This window comes from Sciurus carolinensis, unplaced genomic scaffold, assembly GCF_902686445.1.
Source record: "Sciurus carolinensis unplaced genomic scaffold, mSciCar1.2, whole genome shotgun sequence".
NCBI classification, from domain to species: domain Eukaryota; kingdom Metazoa; phylum Chordata; class Mammalia; order Rodentia; family Sciuridae; genus Sciurus; species Sciurus carolinensis.
Window position 1 is genome coordinate 29,724 of NW_025920524.1, and position 14,439 is coordinate 44,162.

Genomic DNA, 14,439 nt, shown 5'->3' on the forward strand with positions numbered 1-14,439 from the left:
TATAATTGGAGTATTTTTACAAAACTGTATCCATGGATGTTTAGGATAATGATTATCAAATGTTGCTGTGGTTGAGCAATATAAAATAGCCCAATCATCATCATGCTGAATCAACCACTGCATTTGTAGTTTAGTATAGGGAATAATAATGACCTTAGGGTGACTTCCAAATATGGTAATACAGGCCTCTAACCCTTTATATATCAACTGAGCTATTGCCTTAGGAAATGTTTGTAACTGTTTTGTGGGCGATGCTGGGAGATTGATACTCTGTAAAGGTCCTCCTTGCCATAGAATTCCATATGGGCTATGTTGTTCTGGGATAATAATCAACATCAGAGGTTGGGATGGATCACATCTTTCTGTATAATCTGATTGCAATCTCTGTTCTACCAACGTGAGAACCTCTTGTGCTTCCGAAGTAAGGACTCTCGGAGAATGGAGATTAGGGTCTCCTTTAAGTATATTAAATAGAGGTTTCAGCTCTCCTGTGGTAATCTTTAAATATGGCCTAATCCAATTTATATCTCCAAGGAGTTTTTGAAAATCATTTAGATTTTTAAGCTTATCGGTTCTAGTGGTTAATTTTAAAGGCTTTACCATAGTAGCTGTAAGCTTAGTACCTAGATATTCTTGAGTTTCTCCCATTTGTAGCTTTTCTGGAGAAATGTTTAAGCCATACTGTTGTAGAGTGGAAATTAAAAATTGTAAAGCCTTTTCACGAATTGTCTGTTTTTGTGGCAGATAAGGATATCATCCATATAATGATAAATCAACAAATCTGGAAAATTGTCTCTTGTAGGTTTTAAGGCTTTATCTACATATATTTGGCATAACGTGGGACTATTAGTCATGCCTTGAGGCAACACAGTCCACTCAAATCTTTGGTCAGGCTGTGCATGATTGAGAGAAGGTAAGGTAAAAGCAAACCGCCAACAATCCCTTCTATGTAATGGGATTGAGAAAAAAACAATCTTTTAAATCTAAAATGACAGTGGGCCAATTTTTAGGTAAAGCTGTAACTAAAGGCAATCCCCGTTGTATAGGACCCATAGGGAACATTTGTGCATTGATGGCCCTTAAATCATGTAATAGTCTCCACTTTCCAGACTTTTTCTTAATGACAAAGATAGGAGTATTCCAGGGAGAAGTAGAAGGTTGTAAATGTCCTGCCTGTACTTGTTCTTGTACTAATTTATGAGCCGCTTCTAACTTTACTGTAGTAAGGGGCCACTGTTGAATCCATTGTGGCTCATCATTTTTCCAAACTATTGGAATTGGTGTAATAACAGTGGCCCCTACATAAAACCCAGCCCTCTGAAATCATTTTTTGGAGGAGGTAAGGGCAAGGGTTGTAGTGATCCCTGTTGTTCTCGACCTAACCCTTGATTTTCTGTATATTGCATCTTTTTCATCATATGTGTCACAGGTTTAGAATTAATATTTGTTGTTAATTTAGCATTCATTTGAGTTAAGACATCTCTCCCCCATAAGGAAATAGGTATTTTACAGATATATGGTTGAAAAATTCCTGAATGGCCCTCATTATCCCTCCAGGACAGCGAAGCAGCACTCTGGTTAGGTGATTGAGCCACGCCCAAACCTTGTAAATTTTGATTAGCTGTAACTACAGGCCAACCTTTGGGCCAAACTGCTTCACTTATTATACTTTTATCAGCTCCTGTGTCCAGTAATCCTATAAAAGGTTTATGTCCCACTATTAACTGCATTATGGGCCTATCTTGGAGGTCCATAGTAAAATTAGCCCAGGGTCCTCCTGTAGACCCAAATCCGTTATTTCCCCTTATTGTCTTCTTACTAGGCCACAAGGAATGCTGACTAGGTAAAATTAACATTTGTGCTATCCTATCTCCTGGAGAAATGACTGTGATTCCTTTGGGTGAAGAAACCATAGCCCTAACTTGTCCTTGAAAATCAGGATCAATTACTCCTGGGTGGACTATAAGACCTCTTAAGGTAGAAGAACTTCTGCCTAGAAGCAATCCTACTGAATTTGCCGGAATATTTCCTTCCCAATCTGTGTCTACCATTTGTACACCCATATCAGGGGTTAATACGAGTCTGGAGGTGGCACAGATGTCCAATCCTGCACTTCCTGAGGTGGCTCTTCTTTCCTGAGCTTCATTCCCTTCTCGGTTGGAGGATACCACTGTCGTGGCACTTGTTGAATCACCCCGTATATTTGTTGTGGGCCCCGGGGCGGGCCCCTCACCCCGTTTTTTTGTAGCTTGGGGTTAGTTGGTAAAGGATTCCCTTCTTTGTCCCTAACAGAATAACATTCACTAAGCCAATGATTTCCTCTTTTACACCGAGGACATAACTTGGGCCCCTTTCCTTGGCCATTGTTCCTGGAAGGGCAACATGCTCTCAAGTGTCCCATTTGTCCACATGTGAAGCAGGAACCAGGAGGTCCTCCTTTTTTACTCCCTCCTCTTTGTGCTAATGCTGTGGCAAGAACAGAGGTTTGTCTGTCAAGTGCAGCAATAAATGCAGCACTATTTCCAGAGGCCTCATTAATGTCTTTGCAGACTCTTAAATAAGTAGACAAGTCTTTATTTCTCCATGGCCTGATGGCATCTTTGCACCATTTATTGGCTTGTTCATAGGCTAACTGTTTTATTAATGGCATTGCTTGATCAGCATCTCCAAAAATTCTAGAAGCTGTTTGAATTAATCTATCAACGAAGTCTGCATAGGGCTCATTACTTCCTTGGGTAACTTTTGACAACTGTCCTTGTAAATCTCCTGACCCTTGTAGGGTTTTCCATGCTTTAATAGCAGCCACAGCAATTTGAGCATACACTGCAGGATGATAATTAATCTGTGCCTGGACTCCCTCATAAGGCCCTGTTCCCATCAGCATGTCTCTGTCTACCTGCGGATTCCCTGAAGTTGCATTGCGCCTTGCAGTGTCCATTGAAATTTCCTGCCAAGCGGTTTTCCACATAAGATACTGTCCCCCTGACAAGGTTGCTCTAGCTAAATTAGTCCAATCCAAAGGTAGCATATTTAAGGACATCATGGTCTCTACCAGTGAGACTGTAAAAGCCGATTGAGGCCCATAAGTGCTCACTGCTTCTTTTAGCTGTTTAACCATTTTAAAATCTAACAGCTGATGAAACCTTTGATTTTGGGCATCCTCAAATACTGGATATGTAGCATTCTGTAAGGAGGCCCACCCTCTATGTCTGCTATGGTTTTCCTTTTCCTTAAACTCCATAGGTGGTGCACTGGGGGCAACAGGTGTACTAAGCCGTCTAGGCGCTAGATGGCGCTCAGGTTGCACGCTTAACTTTCCCATAGCTTCTTTTCAAGTTCCTCCCCAGTAAGTTCCTCTTCAGAACTTTCTCTTTCCGTATAATTTTCTCTTTCTGAATTCTGAGAACATGATCGTTCCTCTTTAATTTCTTCTAAGATCTGACTTCCTTCTTCCAAAGGCCCCTTTAAATCCCTAAAAGGGTTTTTTGATTTACCTTGCTGCATTAAACAAGATTTAACAAGCGACCATATTGCCAGTGTTCCCATTGGCAAAGGCTCGCGTCTCTCCGCATCGCGCAAATCCTCTCCTAGCTGTTCCCACTGAGGAAAATTTAATAATCCTTCGTCTAAAAACCACGGAGAGACTTTCTCTACAGTATCAAGAAACTTTAAGGCCGTATTTGCCTTCAATGGAGTTCCGTGATTTTTTAAGAGTTCTCTAAGGGGCTGCTGCATTCTAATCTTAGACAGATCCGTTCCCATGATTAAATTTCACAGTACTACGAGCTAGTTTAAACACACTTAAACACACAAACAAAAAGACAAGCGTGCGCACGCACACACACGCTCACGCACGCACACACATACACTGTTTGGTACCAATGTATAAGTCTGTATCTGGCCACTTCACTCGTCCCTCCTATGGGGATCCTTTTGTGATGAATTGTCCCTCCCACGGGGATCCTTTTGTTACGACTCGTCCCTCCTACGGGGATCCTTTTGTGATGAATTGTCGCGGCTCCGCGAACCTCGAGACGTCTCACCTTTTGTACTCTCGGACTAATTTTTGTCTTGATTTGAGAACTTATGTGAACTTACCCTTATATTTTTTCTCGTTCCCGGTCTTGATTCGGCACCATTTATCGCGTTCCCTGCCCGCAGAGAAACACGAAACCGGATCGGGGCAAGTTCTTTATTTTCTGCTTCTGGCTGGCCGGCCGCGGCCGCTCTTGCAAGCGCCTTACATTACATACAACAACCAATCAGCTTATAGATCACGAGGGGAAAGCATGGACAGTAATGGAGCATAATAGCGTGCATATAGCAAGCATGCAGTGTCCACGAGGACCCATGGCCAATCACATTAACTTCCTCAAATAACGCCACTTGTTGCTCAGAGAGAATTAGTCTGCTGGAGGTACCTGGTTTTGCTCTCAGCACTTCCTTGGCACCTTGCCAGGCGCCATCTTGGCCACGCCGAAGGGCTGGGGGTCCGCGGTACCCCGACACTTGGGATTTCTAGTCATTTTTTTTATTGTCACTGTTTCATAAAACAATACAATAGGTTATTCTTTGGTAAATCTAGTTAATGAGCAAGTTGGAAAGAGAAACCTGAGGCAAAGCCTATGGCAGTCAGTGTTCCAGAGATTTATTAATTTATAGTAAAAGACTAACATGACCCAGGGTTTAGCAATTCTACTTCTGTAATAATGAGTATTGAGACCGGAACATTTCACAAGATTGAATTCTAAAATTTTGACTTGATTCATAAATTATATACAAAATAGCAAAAAAACCTGGCTTTGAAATATTCATTTCATAATATCCAGTTTGAATTTTTTTCCATATCAAGAATCACGAATTATTGCATGAGATATTGTTTTACTTTTTAAAAAATTTAAAGTTCATAGACTAAGTGAATATAACATTAAACAAGCCAACTGAAATTCTTGTACATACCTGGTTGTTTCCCTTATTTGAGATTTTAATAGTTCAGTTCCTACCCCAAAGATGAAAAGGAAAGGTGACAGGAGGTGAACTGAGCCCCTGGCTGGGGAAGAGAAACAGGATGAGTGGAGCAAGAGGAGAGATGCTTAGTCATTAAATGACGTGCTCACCTAGACAATAACAATATCTAGATTTGGTCAGTCCTATTCAATTCTGTCTCAGTTTTGACAACAAAACCAAACCACTTAAACAGAAATAGCTTAGATGTTTGTAGAATTCACCTCAGTCCAACACATGGTGCTTTCCACCCCGAGACCCAGTAGGTCAGTGCCTTTGGTAAGTAACCTCTGTAAGCCTGTTTCCAGTGAATCTTTCTGATATCATAACATCATTATGAGGGTCAAGTGAGATTTTAACTAGTAAAGAACACAAAGCTCCTTGAACCATTACTATTGCAATTTAATAATAATATATTGTTTTCCTAATTGTAATGATCTTTCAGGGGCAGAGAAAAAGAGGCAGAAGTATCTATATGGTCTTGAAATTATGAACTATCCATATGGTCTTGAATTTATTGTGTCTCTATGGTCTTGAAATTACATGTCATTAACAATGACCTCTAGTAGAACTATTAAAGCAGTAACATAGTTGAATAAAATTAAAAGAGTTAAGCAAAAGATGCAAGGTCCCTATCCTTTTTCTAAGCTAGTAAATTCCTTTATAATTCTTTAGACCAGAGTCAGGGAGGGGCTCAGGAGGTCGGTAGCCAGGGCCCAGGGCTGAGGCAATAGGAGGCAGTCCGTGGGCAGTGATGTGCTTCTTGTAGGCCTCACGGATGATCTTGAAGGCTTGAGCAGTAGCATAGGGTATGTCTGTAACAGGGTTGCAATATCGAGCTGGGCGATGGGTCACTGGGCAGACCTCCCGAACAGGGACTTTTGGGGGTCGACCTTGGGGGAACCATTCCTCAAATGTCACATCATCACTAAATGTGATGAAGGCACATGAGCTGTGAGCAGGTGGTACCATAGGTACAGTCCCAGCGTGGGGAGTTAGTGTAGAAGCTATGGGGAGCAGGATCAAGTCCTTCTACATCCACATTCTCTTCCTTGGGGCCCAGCTCCCCAACAGGTGGTGCTGTCATTGAATGAGAGGTGATTATGGGCCCAGGGCACTTCCATTTCTGCTTCTTTTTGTCAGCCTCAAGTCACTCATATGTCTCCAGTGAATGTAAGTCAAGCTCTTCTGATCTTGGCTTTCCTGAACAGCTCTTCTTGGGTCAGTGGTCTCACAGTGGGACCCTTTTTGCTGCTGGGACTGGCCCTGCCTCTCCTGTACGTGAAGAAATGTTTGTGGAGTATGTTCAACTGTAGATTGATGCATAAGTTTCTGACAGTCAGAGCCATCATCCTGTATAGTGGCAGCAGTCCCTTCCCTTCTCGGGCCTTTTGAGAGCTACCAGCTGGGGTACTGACATTTCGAGGTCTCAAGCTCTTTCGAGGCGCCTTATAGACTTTGATGACCACTCTGTGCTTCCTTCTTGGTTCTTCTGTTTCACCATCACTGGATGGTTCATCCCCTTCATCAGTGTCAAAGTCAGAGTCCACCTCGTGCTCTGTGTCTCACTGGTCTCCTTGATAATCATCATCTCCAGTTTCCTTGGTGAACCTCCATAAATCATCTGGTAGAACTCATCTTCCTCTGCCTCCAGAAGCTCAGAAAGCCTGTCCCCCGCTGTCTTCCGGGGGGCCCGGCCCCCAGCCAAACTCATTTTGCCTAGCAAGACTGTGTGGCCACCAAGGGCCTGCTCACCCGCTTGGTTCTCTATTTAGCCTCTTCTTAAACAGATGAGCTACACATATTCATTTGTGGTGGTTAAATAAATTATTCCTATTTTCTCAGGTGTAGACAGTTATAAACATAAAAAATTATATCTTCATTAACACTGATGAAAAATATAAATGTTTTATAACTAAAACTGCACATATGTTCAATTATTTTGTCTTTAAAATAGTAGAGAAATAGTATTTACCAAAATGAAAAACAAAAGGTAAATAAAAGGAACAGATGTTAGGGATTAAATTAATGGAACACATCATAGATTCTGTTTATTATAGCATTTCTCTTACAGGAATTCTACTTTTTTGCCCTGACACCTGCTTTGAACTGAAAGTGAATTATTGAATAGTTAAAAATCATACTGGGCAGGCCCCGCATGCCTGGCTCCACTGACTTCTTTCTTAATATACTAATGTGCATCTTTCTGAGAATGTTACAGAGCATAGAAAACTGAGTTTTTAGATTTTGTAACTTAAAAGGAAACCATGATGCCTCCACATCTTCAATCACCATCACTCTGCTTCATTATTCTGTAGCATTTAATCTTTTTCTAACATGTTATATAATTTATCTTTTTATTGCTTATTTTATGTTTATTCCATAAGAATGTATGTGCTGCTTGACAGGGATTTTTGTTTCTGGATCCTTTAAGTATGCCAAGAACTTAGAATGGTGCCTAGGAACATAAACAAAGATAAATATTTTTGATGAATGAATGAATGAATGAATGAATGAGTTCTTATCTCCCTCTTTTGAAAAGATTCAAGTATTCTTCCTTTGATCCACATTAGGTTTATAAGTTTCAGTGGCATTTTTTGATATCTTTGGCTTAATACCTGGTCTGTTTTATTTTACTTAGGTACATTGTGCTACAGTCTTCTAAAAGCAATTCCACAAGATTTTCTGGAATGACCAACCAAGTTGACCTTCCCTGCTACTGAAAGAACAGTAAATCTTGTGCATGAAACCAATAGTAAGCTCAACCTAGAAGCCTTTAAATACTCAATTTGACTGTAATTTCTTTTGTTCCAAAATTTTTGTTAATGATTTGAATGACTTGTTTGATTAAATTTTTAAGTAAAAATTGTGTATGTTTATGGTATACGGTTTGATGTTTTGATATATGTATACATTGTGGATTGGCTAAATCAAGCTAGTTAACATATGCATTACCTCACAGACTTTTTTTGTGGCAAGAACACTTAAAATCTACTCTTGGCAATATTCAAGTATACATTGTATTGTTATATAGTTACTATGGTACATAGAAGATTTATCTTATTCCTCTCACGTAAAATTTTGAATGATTTGACCAAAATCTCCCAAACCTTCCCCACATCCAGTCTCTGCTTCCAAGTTTGAGTTGTTTGGATTCCACATGCAAATGAGATCACACAGTATTTCTTCCTTCTCTTCCTCACTTACATCCCTTAACACAATGTTCTCAAGGTTCATCCAGTTGTTGCAAATGACCTGATCCCTTTGTTTTTAAGACTCAAGAGCACTCCACTGTATATATGTACCACATTTTCTTTATGTATTAATCTGTTGATAGAAATTAGGCTGATTCTCTATCTTGGCTATTGTGAGTAGTGCTCTACTGCTGTAATGAACATAGAAATGAAGAACTCTCTTCAATAAACCAGTTCCATTTCCTTTGTATATATCCAGTGGAATTACTGGATCACATGGTAGTTCTTTTTAAAATTTTTTGAGGAAACTCTGTGTTGTATTAGTCTACAATACTATCAACAGTTTATAAGGGTTTCCTGTTCTCCATATCCTTGCCAACACTTCCCTTTCACCTTTTTGATAACTGGTATGAGGTAATAATTGTAGTTTTAATTTGCATTTACCTTATTAGTGGTGCTAAACATTTTTTAAGTATACCTGTTGGTCATTTGTATTTTCTCTTTTGAGGAGTGTCTATTCAGACTATTTGCACATTTTCATATTGGATTATGCTTGAAATGACAATTTCAAGGATAAAAATTATCTTTTAGCCTTGAAGATAAAGGCACCACTATGTAAGAATTTTAGTGGATTATACCCTTGACATCTGACTTTAATCTTTGCCTGAGAATCTATAATTTTTTATGTTACCTTTTATGTGCTATTTATCAAATGCCAGATACCATGTGGAACAGTCCACATACACTATTCTATTTGCTCTTCACAAAACCCCTGTGCTGGGATGACTTACCAATGATGAGAACTTTCCATCTTTTCCATAATTATTAAGAATACTTCAGACAGGTACTGCTTTCAGTATCAAAAACACAAAGATGACTAGGAGAGGGGTCAGACATAAACCAAACAAAACAAAAAACCACATATATTTAAGTGATAAATGCTATATCAGGGACATGGACAAACTACTCTAAAGTATATGGGAAATTATAAGCTATATGGGGCTTAATTCTACCAGATATGCATTCCTAAAGCGCTATACTTTCACCTTAGGATTTGTATACTCTGTGACTTCCATCTTTGAATTCCCTCACCTCCTCCCATCAAAGCTCTAGGACTGAAAATAGGCATTGACTGAAGGAGTAACACCAACATGCTATTCAGAATTCCATGAAATTAACTGATTTAAAATTTTTGATGTTTAGAGAATCATAAATTGCTGTACTCAAATGTGTTTGGAAAGTGAGGAACACCAGGAAATATGTGCAGTTTAAACTTGAAAATAATTTATGTTGAACTTAACTTATACATGAATCTTGTGTGAAAAGTAAATAACTGTAAACAAATTATGAAAAATATAAAGAAAAAACCAAATAATGAAAATATTCTACCCATTTTCACTTTTCCAGTAAATTTAGAAAGAATTATAATTCATTTTTAGAATGATTTTTCTTCACGTATATAATCACAGTGCTTAGTAGAAGCACTTTCAGAAAGACTTCCTATCAGTTTAGCTATCTCTTTTACATATACCATGCCTCTTTTATATTTGTATAACAGCCATTTTGGAAATGCTTCTCCCACAAACCTGTAAGTTTCTTGAGTCCAGGCACTGTATGCAGGGTCTGTCACATAGAATATTCTCAAGAATATTGAATAAACTAGCCAGTGAATAATTATTTAAAACTATGGGACACAATGCTAAATGTTCTATAAAGAGTAATGACCAATTAGCATAATGCTATAAAGTTACATATATATTAAAGATAAATCAAGTAAAAACATATTTATCAATTACAAAACTTACAATTTTTTACACTATGTAGGTAGAACAGTGGCCCCCAAAAGTGTTCATGTCCTAATCACCCAAACCTGTGAATGTTAGGTTATATCACAAAGGGGAATTAAAATTGCTGATAGAATTAAACTTGCTAATCAGTTGATCTTCAAACAGAAAGATGTTCTGATTATCTGGGTGGGTTCAACTGAATAGCAGAGTCCTTTTTATGTGGAAGAAGGAGGCAGAATAAAAAGAACCAGTGAGCTGGCAATATAAGAATGACTGCCAGATGTTGCTGGCTTTGAAGATGGAAGAAGATACTAAAGAGCCAAGGAATGGGAGCAGCCTAGGAGCTGGGAAAGGCAAAGGAACAGACTCTCCCCTAGAGTCTTCTGAAGTAGACCCATCTTGCCTTAGTTTTAGTCTCATGAGACCCATTTTGTACTTTGATGTGCAGAATTACAATAAATTTGTTTTAATCCATTAAATTTGTGGTAATTTTTTTTACATCAGCAATAGGAAGCTAATACAAATACCCATGGTGACAAGATAATTTTGGCTGTATATCTCAGAAAACCTAAGATAACTTTAACTTAAATAAGATAGAAGTTTATTTCTGTCCATGAAAAATGGGTGAAGGTAGGATGTCAAAGACTGATTATGGTATTCCAGTGTCAAGGACTCTGCTCTTTCAGTCTTGTTGCTCTGCTTTCCTTCAGGAGTTTGAACCAGCAGGAAGAAAAGAAAGAATGGCAAATCATCTTCTTTTGAAGAACTTCCTTAATGTTGCACACACCATTTCCACTTTTATATCTCATTGGTCATATCTAGTAGCACTTAGGTACATGCAGAGAGGGAAATAGAGACATTAGTCCAAGGAGCTATGTGATAAAAGTAGTTCTATCATCAAAGAGTAGGAAACATTGGGGACAACTAGCTAGGGTCTCTACCTTAATACTGTGGTATTGTGGTTTTTTCCCTCTCATTGTTTTAAGAACAAGGGTTAAGCCAACTAGATTTTGGATCAATTAGGACAGAGGTCTGCATTCTACCCAGTTATTGAACAAGTGCTATGTAACTGTATTTACTAGAATTTGCATGTACACATACATTAGAACATGCAAATGTACATGTTCAATGAATGACAGAAGACACGTCATATTCAAACTTTAAGGCTGTAATTCATGGGAGCAGAATTCTTGGATAATAGGTTTAAAAATAATTTTAATGTATATTTGTGTGTTACATAGGACCCTGGCAGGAGGCAGATGACACACTCAAAGGGGAACTGAAGAAGGTATAATATGAAGAGACTTTACAAAGGTCTGGGCAGGTTTCAAGGAAAGGAATGATAAAGCATCCAAATTATCCATAGACCTGAAGGCACAAAGGAAATTAGCAGTTTCTGGAACCCTGCAAGGTTCCAGAAACACATGGGACAGAGGTGTCTGACATGGGCCTTAGTAGAATGGAGCTATAACCACAATCAGGCAGGAAAAAAAAGTGGAATAAATATCCCAGACTCTCTCTCCTCTCCTGATCATTTGCCAGTGCCTCCCGAATTGGTTGGAACCAAACAGAAACCAGAGGTCAAAGGAACCTGGTTGATGTGGTTCACAGAAATCAGCCACTCAGAGCATGGAAAGGCAGAGAATGAATTTTGTGTGAGAGTGTAACAAGCATCATAGGAAAAAGCAAGGTGGAGGCGGAGGAGAGACTTGGGGTGGCAGGGAGTGGTGGGGTCAGGAGCGGGCGCCAGAGCAGAGGGGAGCCAGAGGGGAGCCAGAACGGAGCCCAAGCAGGCAGCTAAGGCCGCCCTGCCTAGCAGCAACCATGTGGGTGTTCAGGAAGTTGTTCAGGGCTGGAGCAGGTAAGGCCAACAAGGGCAACCCGACCCCCTAAGAGGCCATCCAGCAGCAGGACATGGAGGAAATGCTAAGTCAGAAACTGGAGTCACTGGAGAAAAAGATTGAACAGGAGCTGATGACCACCAAGAAGCACGGCACCAAAAACAAATGCGTGGCCTTGCAGGCACTGAAGCCCAAGAAGAGGTCTGAGATGCAGCTGGCCCAGATTGATGGCACGTGTCCACCATCGAGTTCCAGCAGGAGGCCCTGGAGAAGGTCAATACCAACAGCTAGGCGCTCAAGAACGTGGGCTCTGCCACCGAGGCCATGAAGGCTGCCAATGACAACGTGGACATCAATAAAGTTGATGAGTTAATGCAGGACATTGCTGACCAGCAAGAACTAAAGTTGAGTGCCTACTCTGATATCCTGGCTGCTCTCCAGATACCTCCTGATGTTACAGACAGGCTGGACTGACAACCTCTGACGTCACCATTGCACAGGCAACCAAGATGCTTCTGGTCCTGGCCTCTTCCGACAAAGATTGGGTACAAGCACCAGCTCAGCTGTGAGACTGTGAGGGAAGACCAAGGGACCGAGCCCCAAGGGCATGTTCTTTTCAAGAAGCGCTCTCCCAACTCCTTCACCCACTGGAAGTGGAGTGAGGGCCCTTTGGTGGCATGGCCCATAGGGACTTCTGGTGATCCTGTGCCCAGGACCCCGCTGGAGCCTGCCAGCCTGCATCACCGTCCATGGCCGCTAGGCGGCGCAGTCCATGTCTGACCTCACCAGGTTTAAGGGTCTCCTTGACAGTCGCATCTTGTGGCAGGCACTGGGTCCCCCGCCAGAGGTCTGGGAAACCAGGGAAGTATAGAGGAGTGCGCGATGACGTGGGTATTACCCCGCATAACACCGACCCCAGTGGCATTGCCCTCCAGTGCCACTCCTCCAGGCCCTGGCTAGGCCACAATATCATCCAGTCAAGGCACTGGTCTAGGGCCCAACCACCCGCATGCAGTGAGGGATGTTGACATCTGATGGTGGTGGATAATCCAATGCAGCTAGGTGGTGTTAGGATAAGTTGGAGTTGGAAAACATCACACAAACTCTGGTGGGGTGCCCCTCTATTCCTAGAAAGCCAAAATAGGTGACATCTGGATCCTGTCAAGCATGAACACTAAGGGGAGCTGGGTGGTGGCCGTGCTCCCAGGTGAGGGTGAGAGGCAGTGTCAGTGAGGATGTGTGTGGGAGGCAAGGATTCAGCAAGCCAGCGATCCATCTGGGTGCCTGCACACACTGCACCCTCCAGGTCCCACTGCATCTGTCACTGCCTCACACCCAGGCCTGGCCACAAACTCCCTTTCCTGAGTCTGTCTCTCAGATACAAGCCCTCTGTGACAATGCCAAGGGTCACTGAGCAGCCTTTAATGTACTGATTAGGTTGGCATGATTGGGGGATTGATGGTCCTCGAAGGTGTCCTGTTGTGCAAAGTACCTCTGGAAGGGTAGGGGCAGGGCCTGAGGTGACGCTACTTGTCAACCTTCCAAAATTTATTCTTATTTTCAAGAAGCTGACCATGTACAGGAGACCAAGAGTCCCAAATTTTAGTAACTTTCTGTCCGTGCAGGACCAGAACAACCAAAATGACAGCCTTAAAAACTCTGACCTGGTTGACTTCACTGGTGACTATGGAGGAGGGTGCAACAATACCTGGCCATTGGATTCCCGTCAGAGGAGTCCCTGCTTCTTCAAGTGCATTCACCGCTGCATCTGGTGTGGTGTCATATTTTGGGGACCACAGAAACCATCACTGGCCTGGCTACCAGTGCTGACCCTGCCCCACCCACCAGGGAGCCTTCCCTATTACTGCTCTTTGGGTGGATTCCCAGGAATGACAATCACCATGGTTGTGTGTGGCCATGGTGGGGGGGGCCCGCATCCCTAAGGTGACCCTTGAGGGTGTTCATAGCTTGCAGGGCTGCTCTGCAGTCAGGGCTATCAGTAGTGATGCAGAGCAGATGGGGCAGACGCCGTGCTGTGCTGGGAACCTGGGACCTGTGCTGCGCCCTTTTGCAAGGAGCTTGAATCTCGCCCTTCCAGTGGTTCAGTGCTGTCACGGGCTGGGCTGTGGGTTAGAGACCTAGAGCTCCAGGAATGGCGAGGTTAGTGCAGGAGAGGGGCATGGCCCTCTAGGGCCACCTACAAGTTTGGCAGGACTCCAAAGCTCCAGGCCTCGCCCAGACAGCACCTGCAGGGTAGGAGAGTGCAGAAACCCAAAGGAAAGGAATTCAGGCAAGATCACACCGCGACATTTACAAAGGGAACTGACACAGCTCTACTCATCCTCAAACACAGCTCCTTGCCTGCAAGACTCCCTGGGTGACACCTACTGACCAGAATCACCACAGCTTCAGAAAGTGCTGGCAGTCATTTCCAGGGCATGTTGTAACACCCACAGCCCTAGAATGGCCCACGAGGCTGAGAGGTTGGGCACTTGTTTCTCTCTCTGATCCGATCTCCAGCTGCTTTCCTCCCTACTGCCCTGCTCCCTCACTAGCAACCTTGCTGAACTTCTGCACACAAGGGTGTGCACATCACAGACTTTGGTACCACAG

The 14,439-nt window shown here is 42.1% G+C and overlaps 2 pseudogenes; one reads left to right on the top strand and one right to left on the bottom strand.

Moving 5' to 3' along the window:
* Positions 1 to 5,652: 5,652 nt before the first annotated feature.
* LOC124975821 (vacuolar protein sorting-associated protein 72 homolog) lies at positions 5,653 to 6,718 on the bottom strand (annotated as a pseudogene).
* A 5,091-nt stretch (positions 6,719 to 11,809) lies between these two features.
* Positions 11,810 to 12,300, top strand: LOC124975822 (charged multivesicular body protein 4b-like; annotated as a pseudogene).
* Positions 12,301 to 14,439: the final 2,139 nt, after the last annotated feature.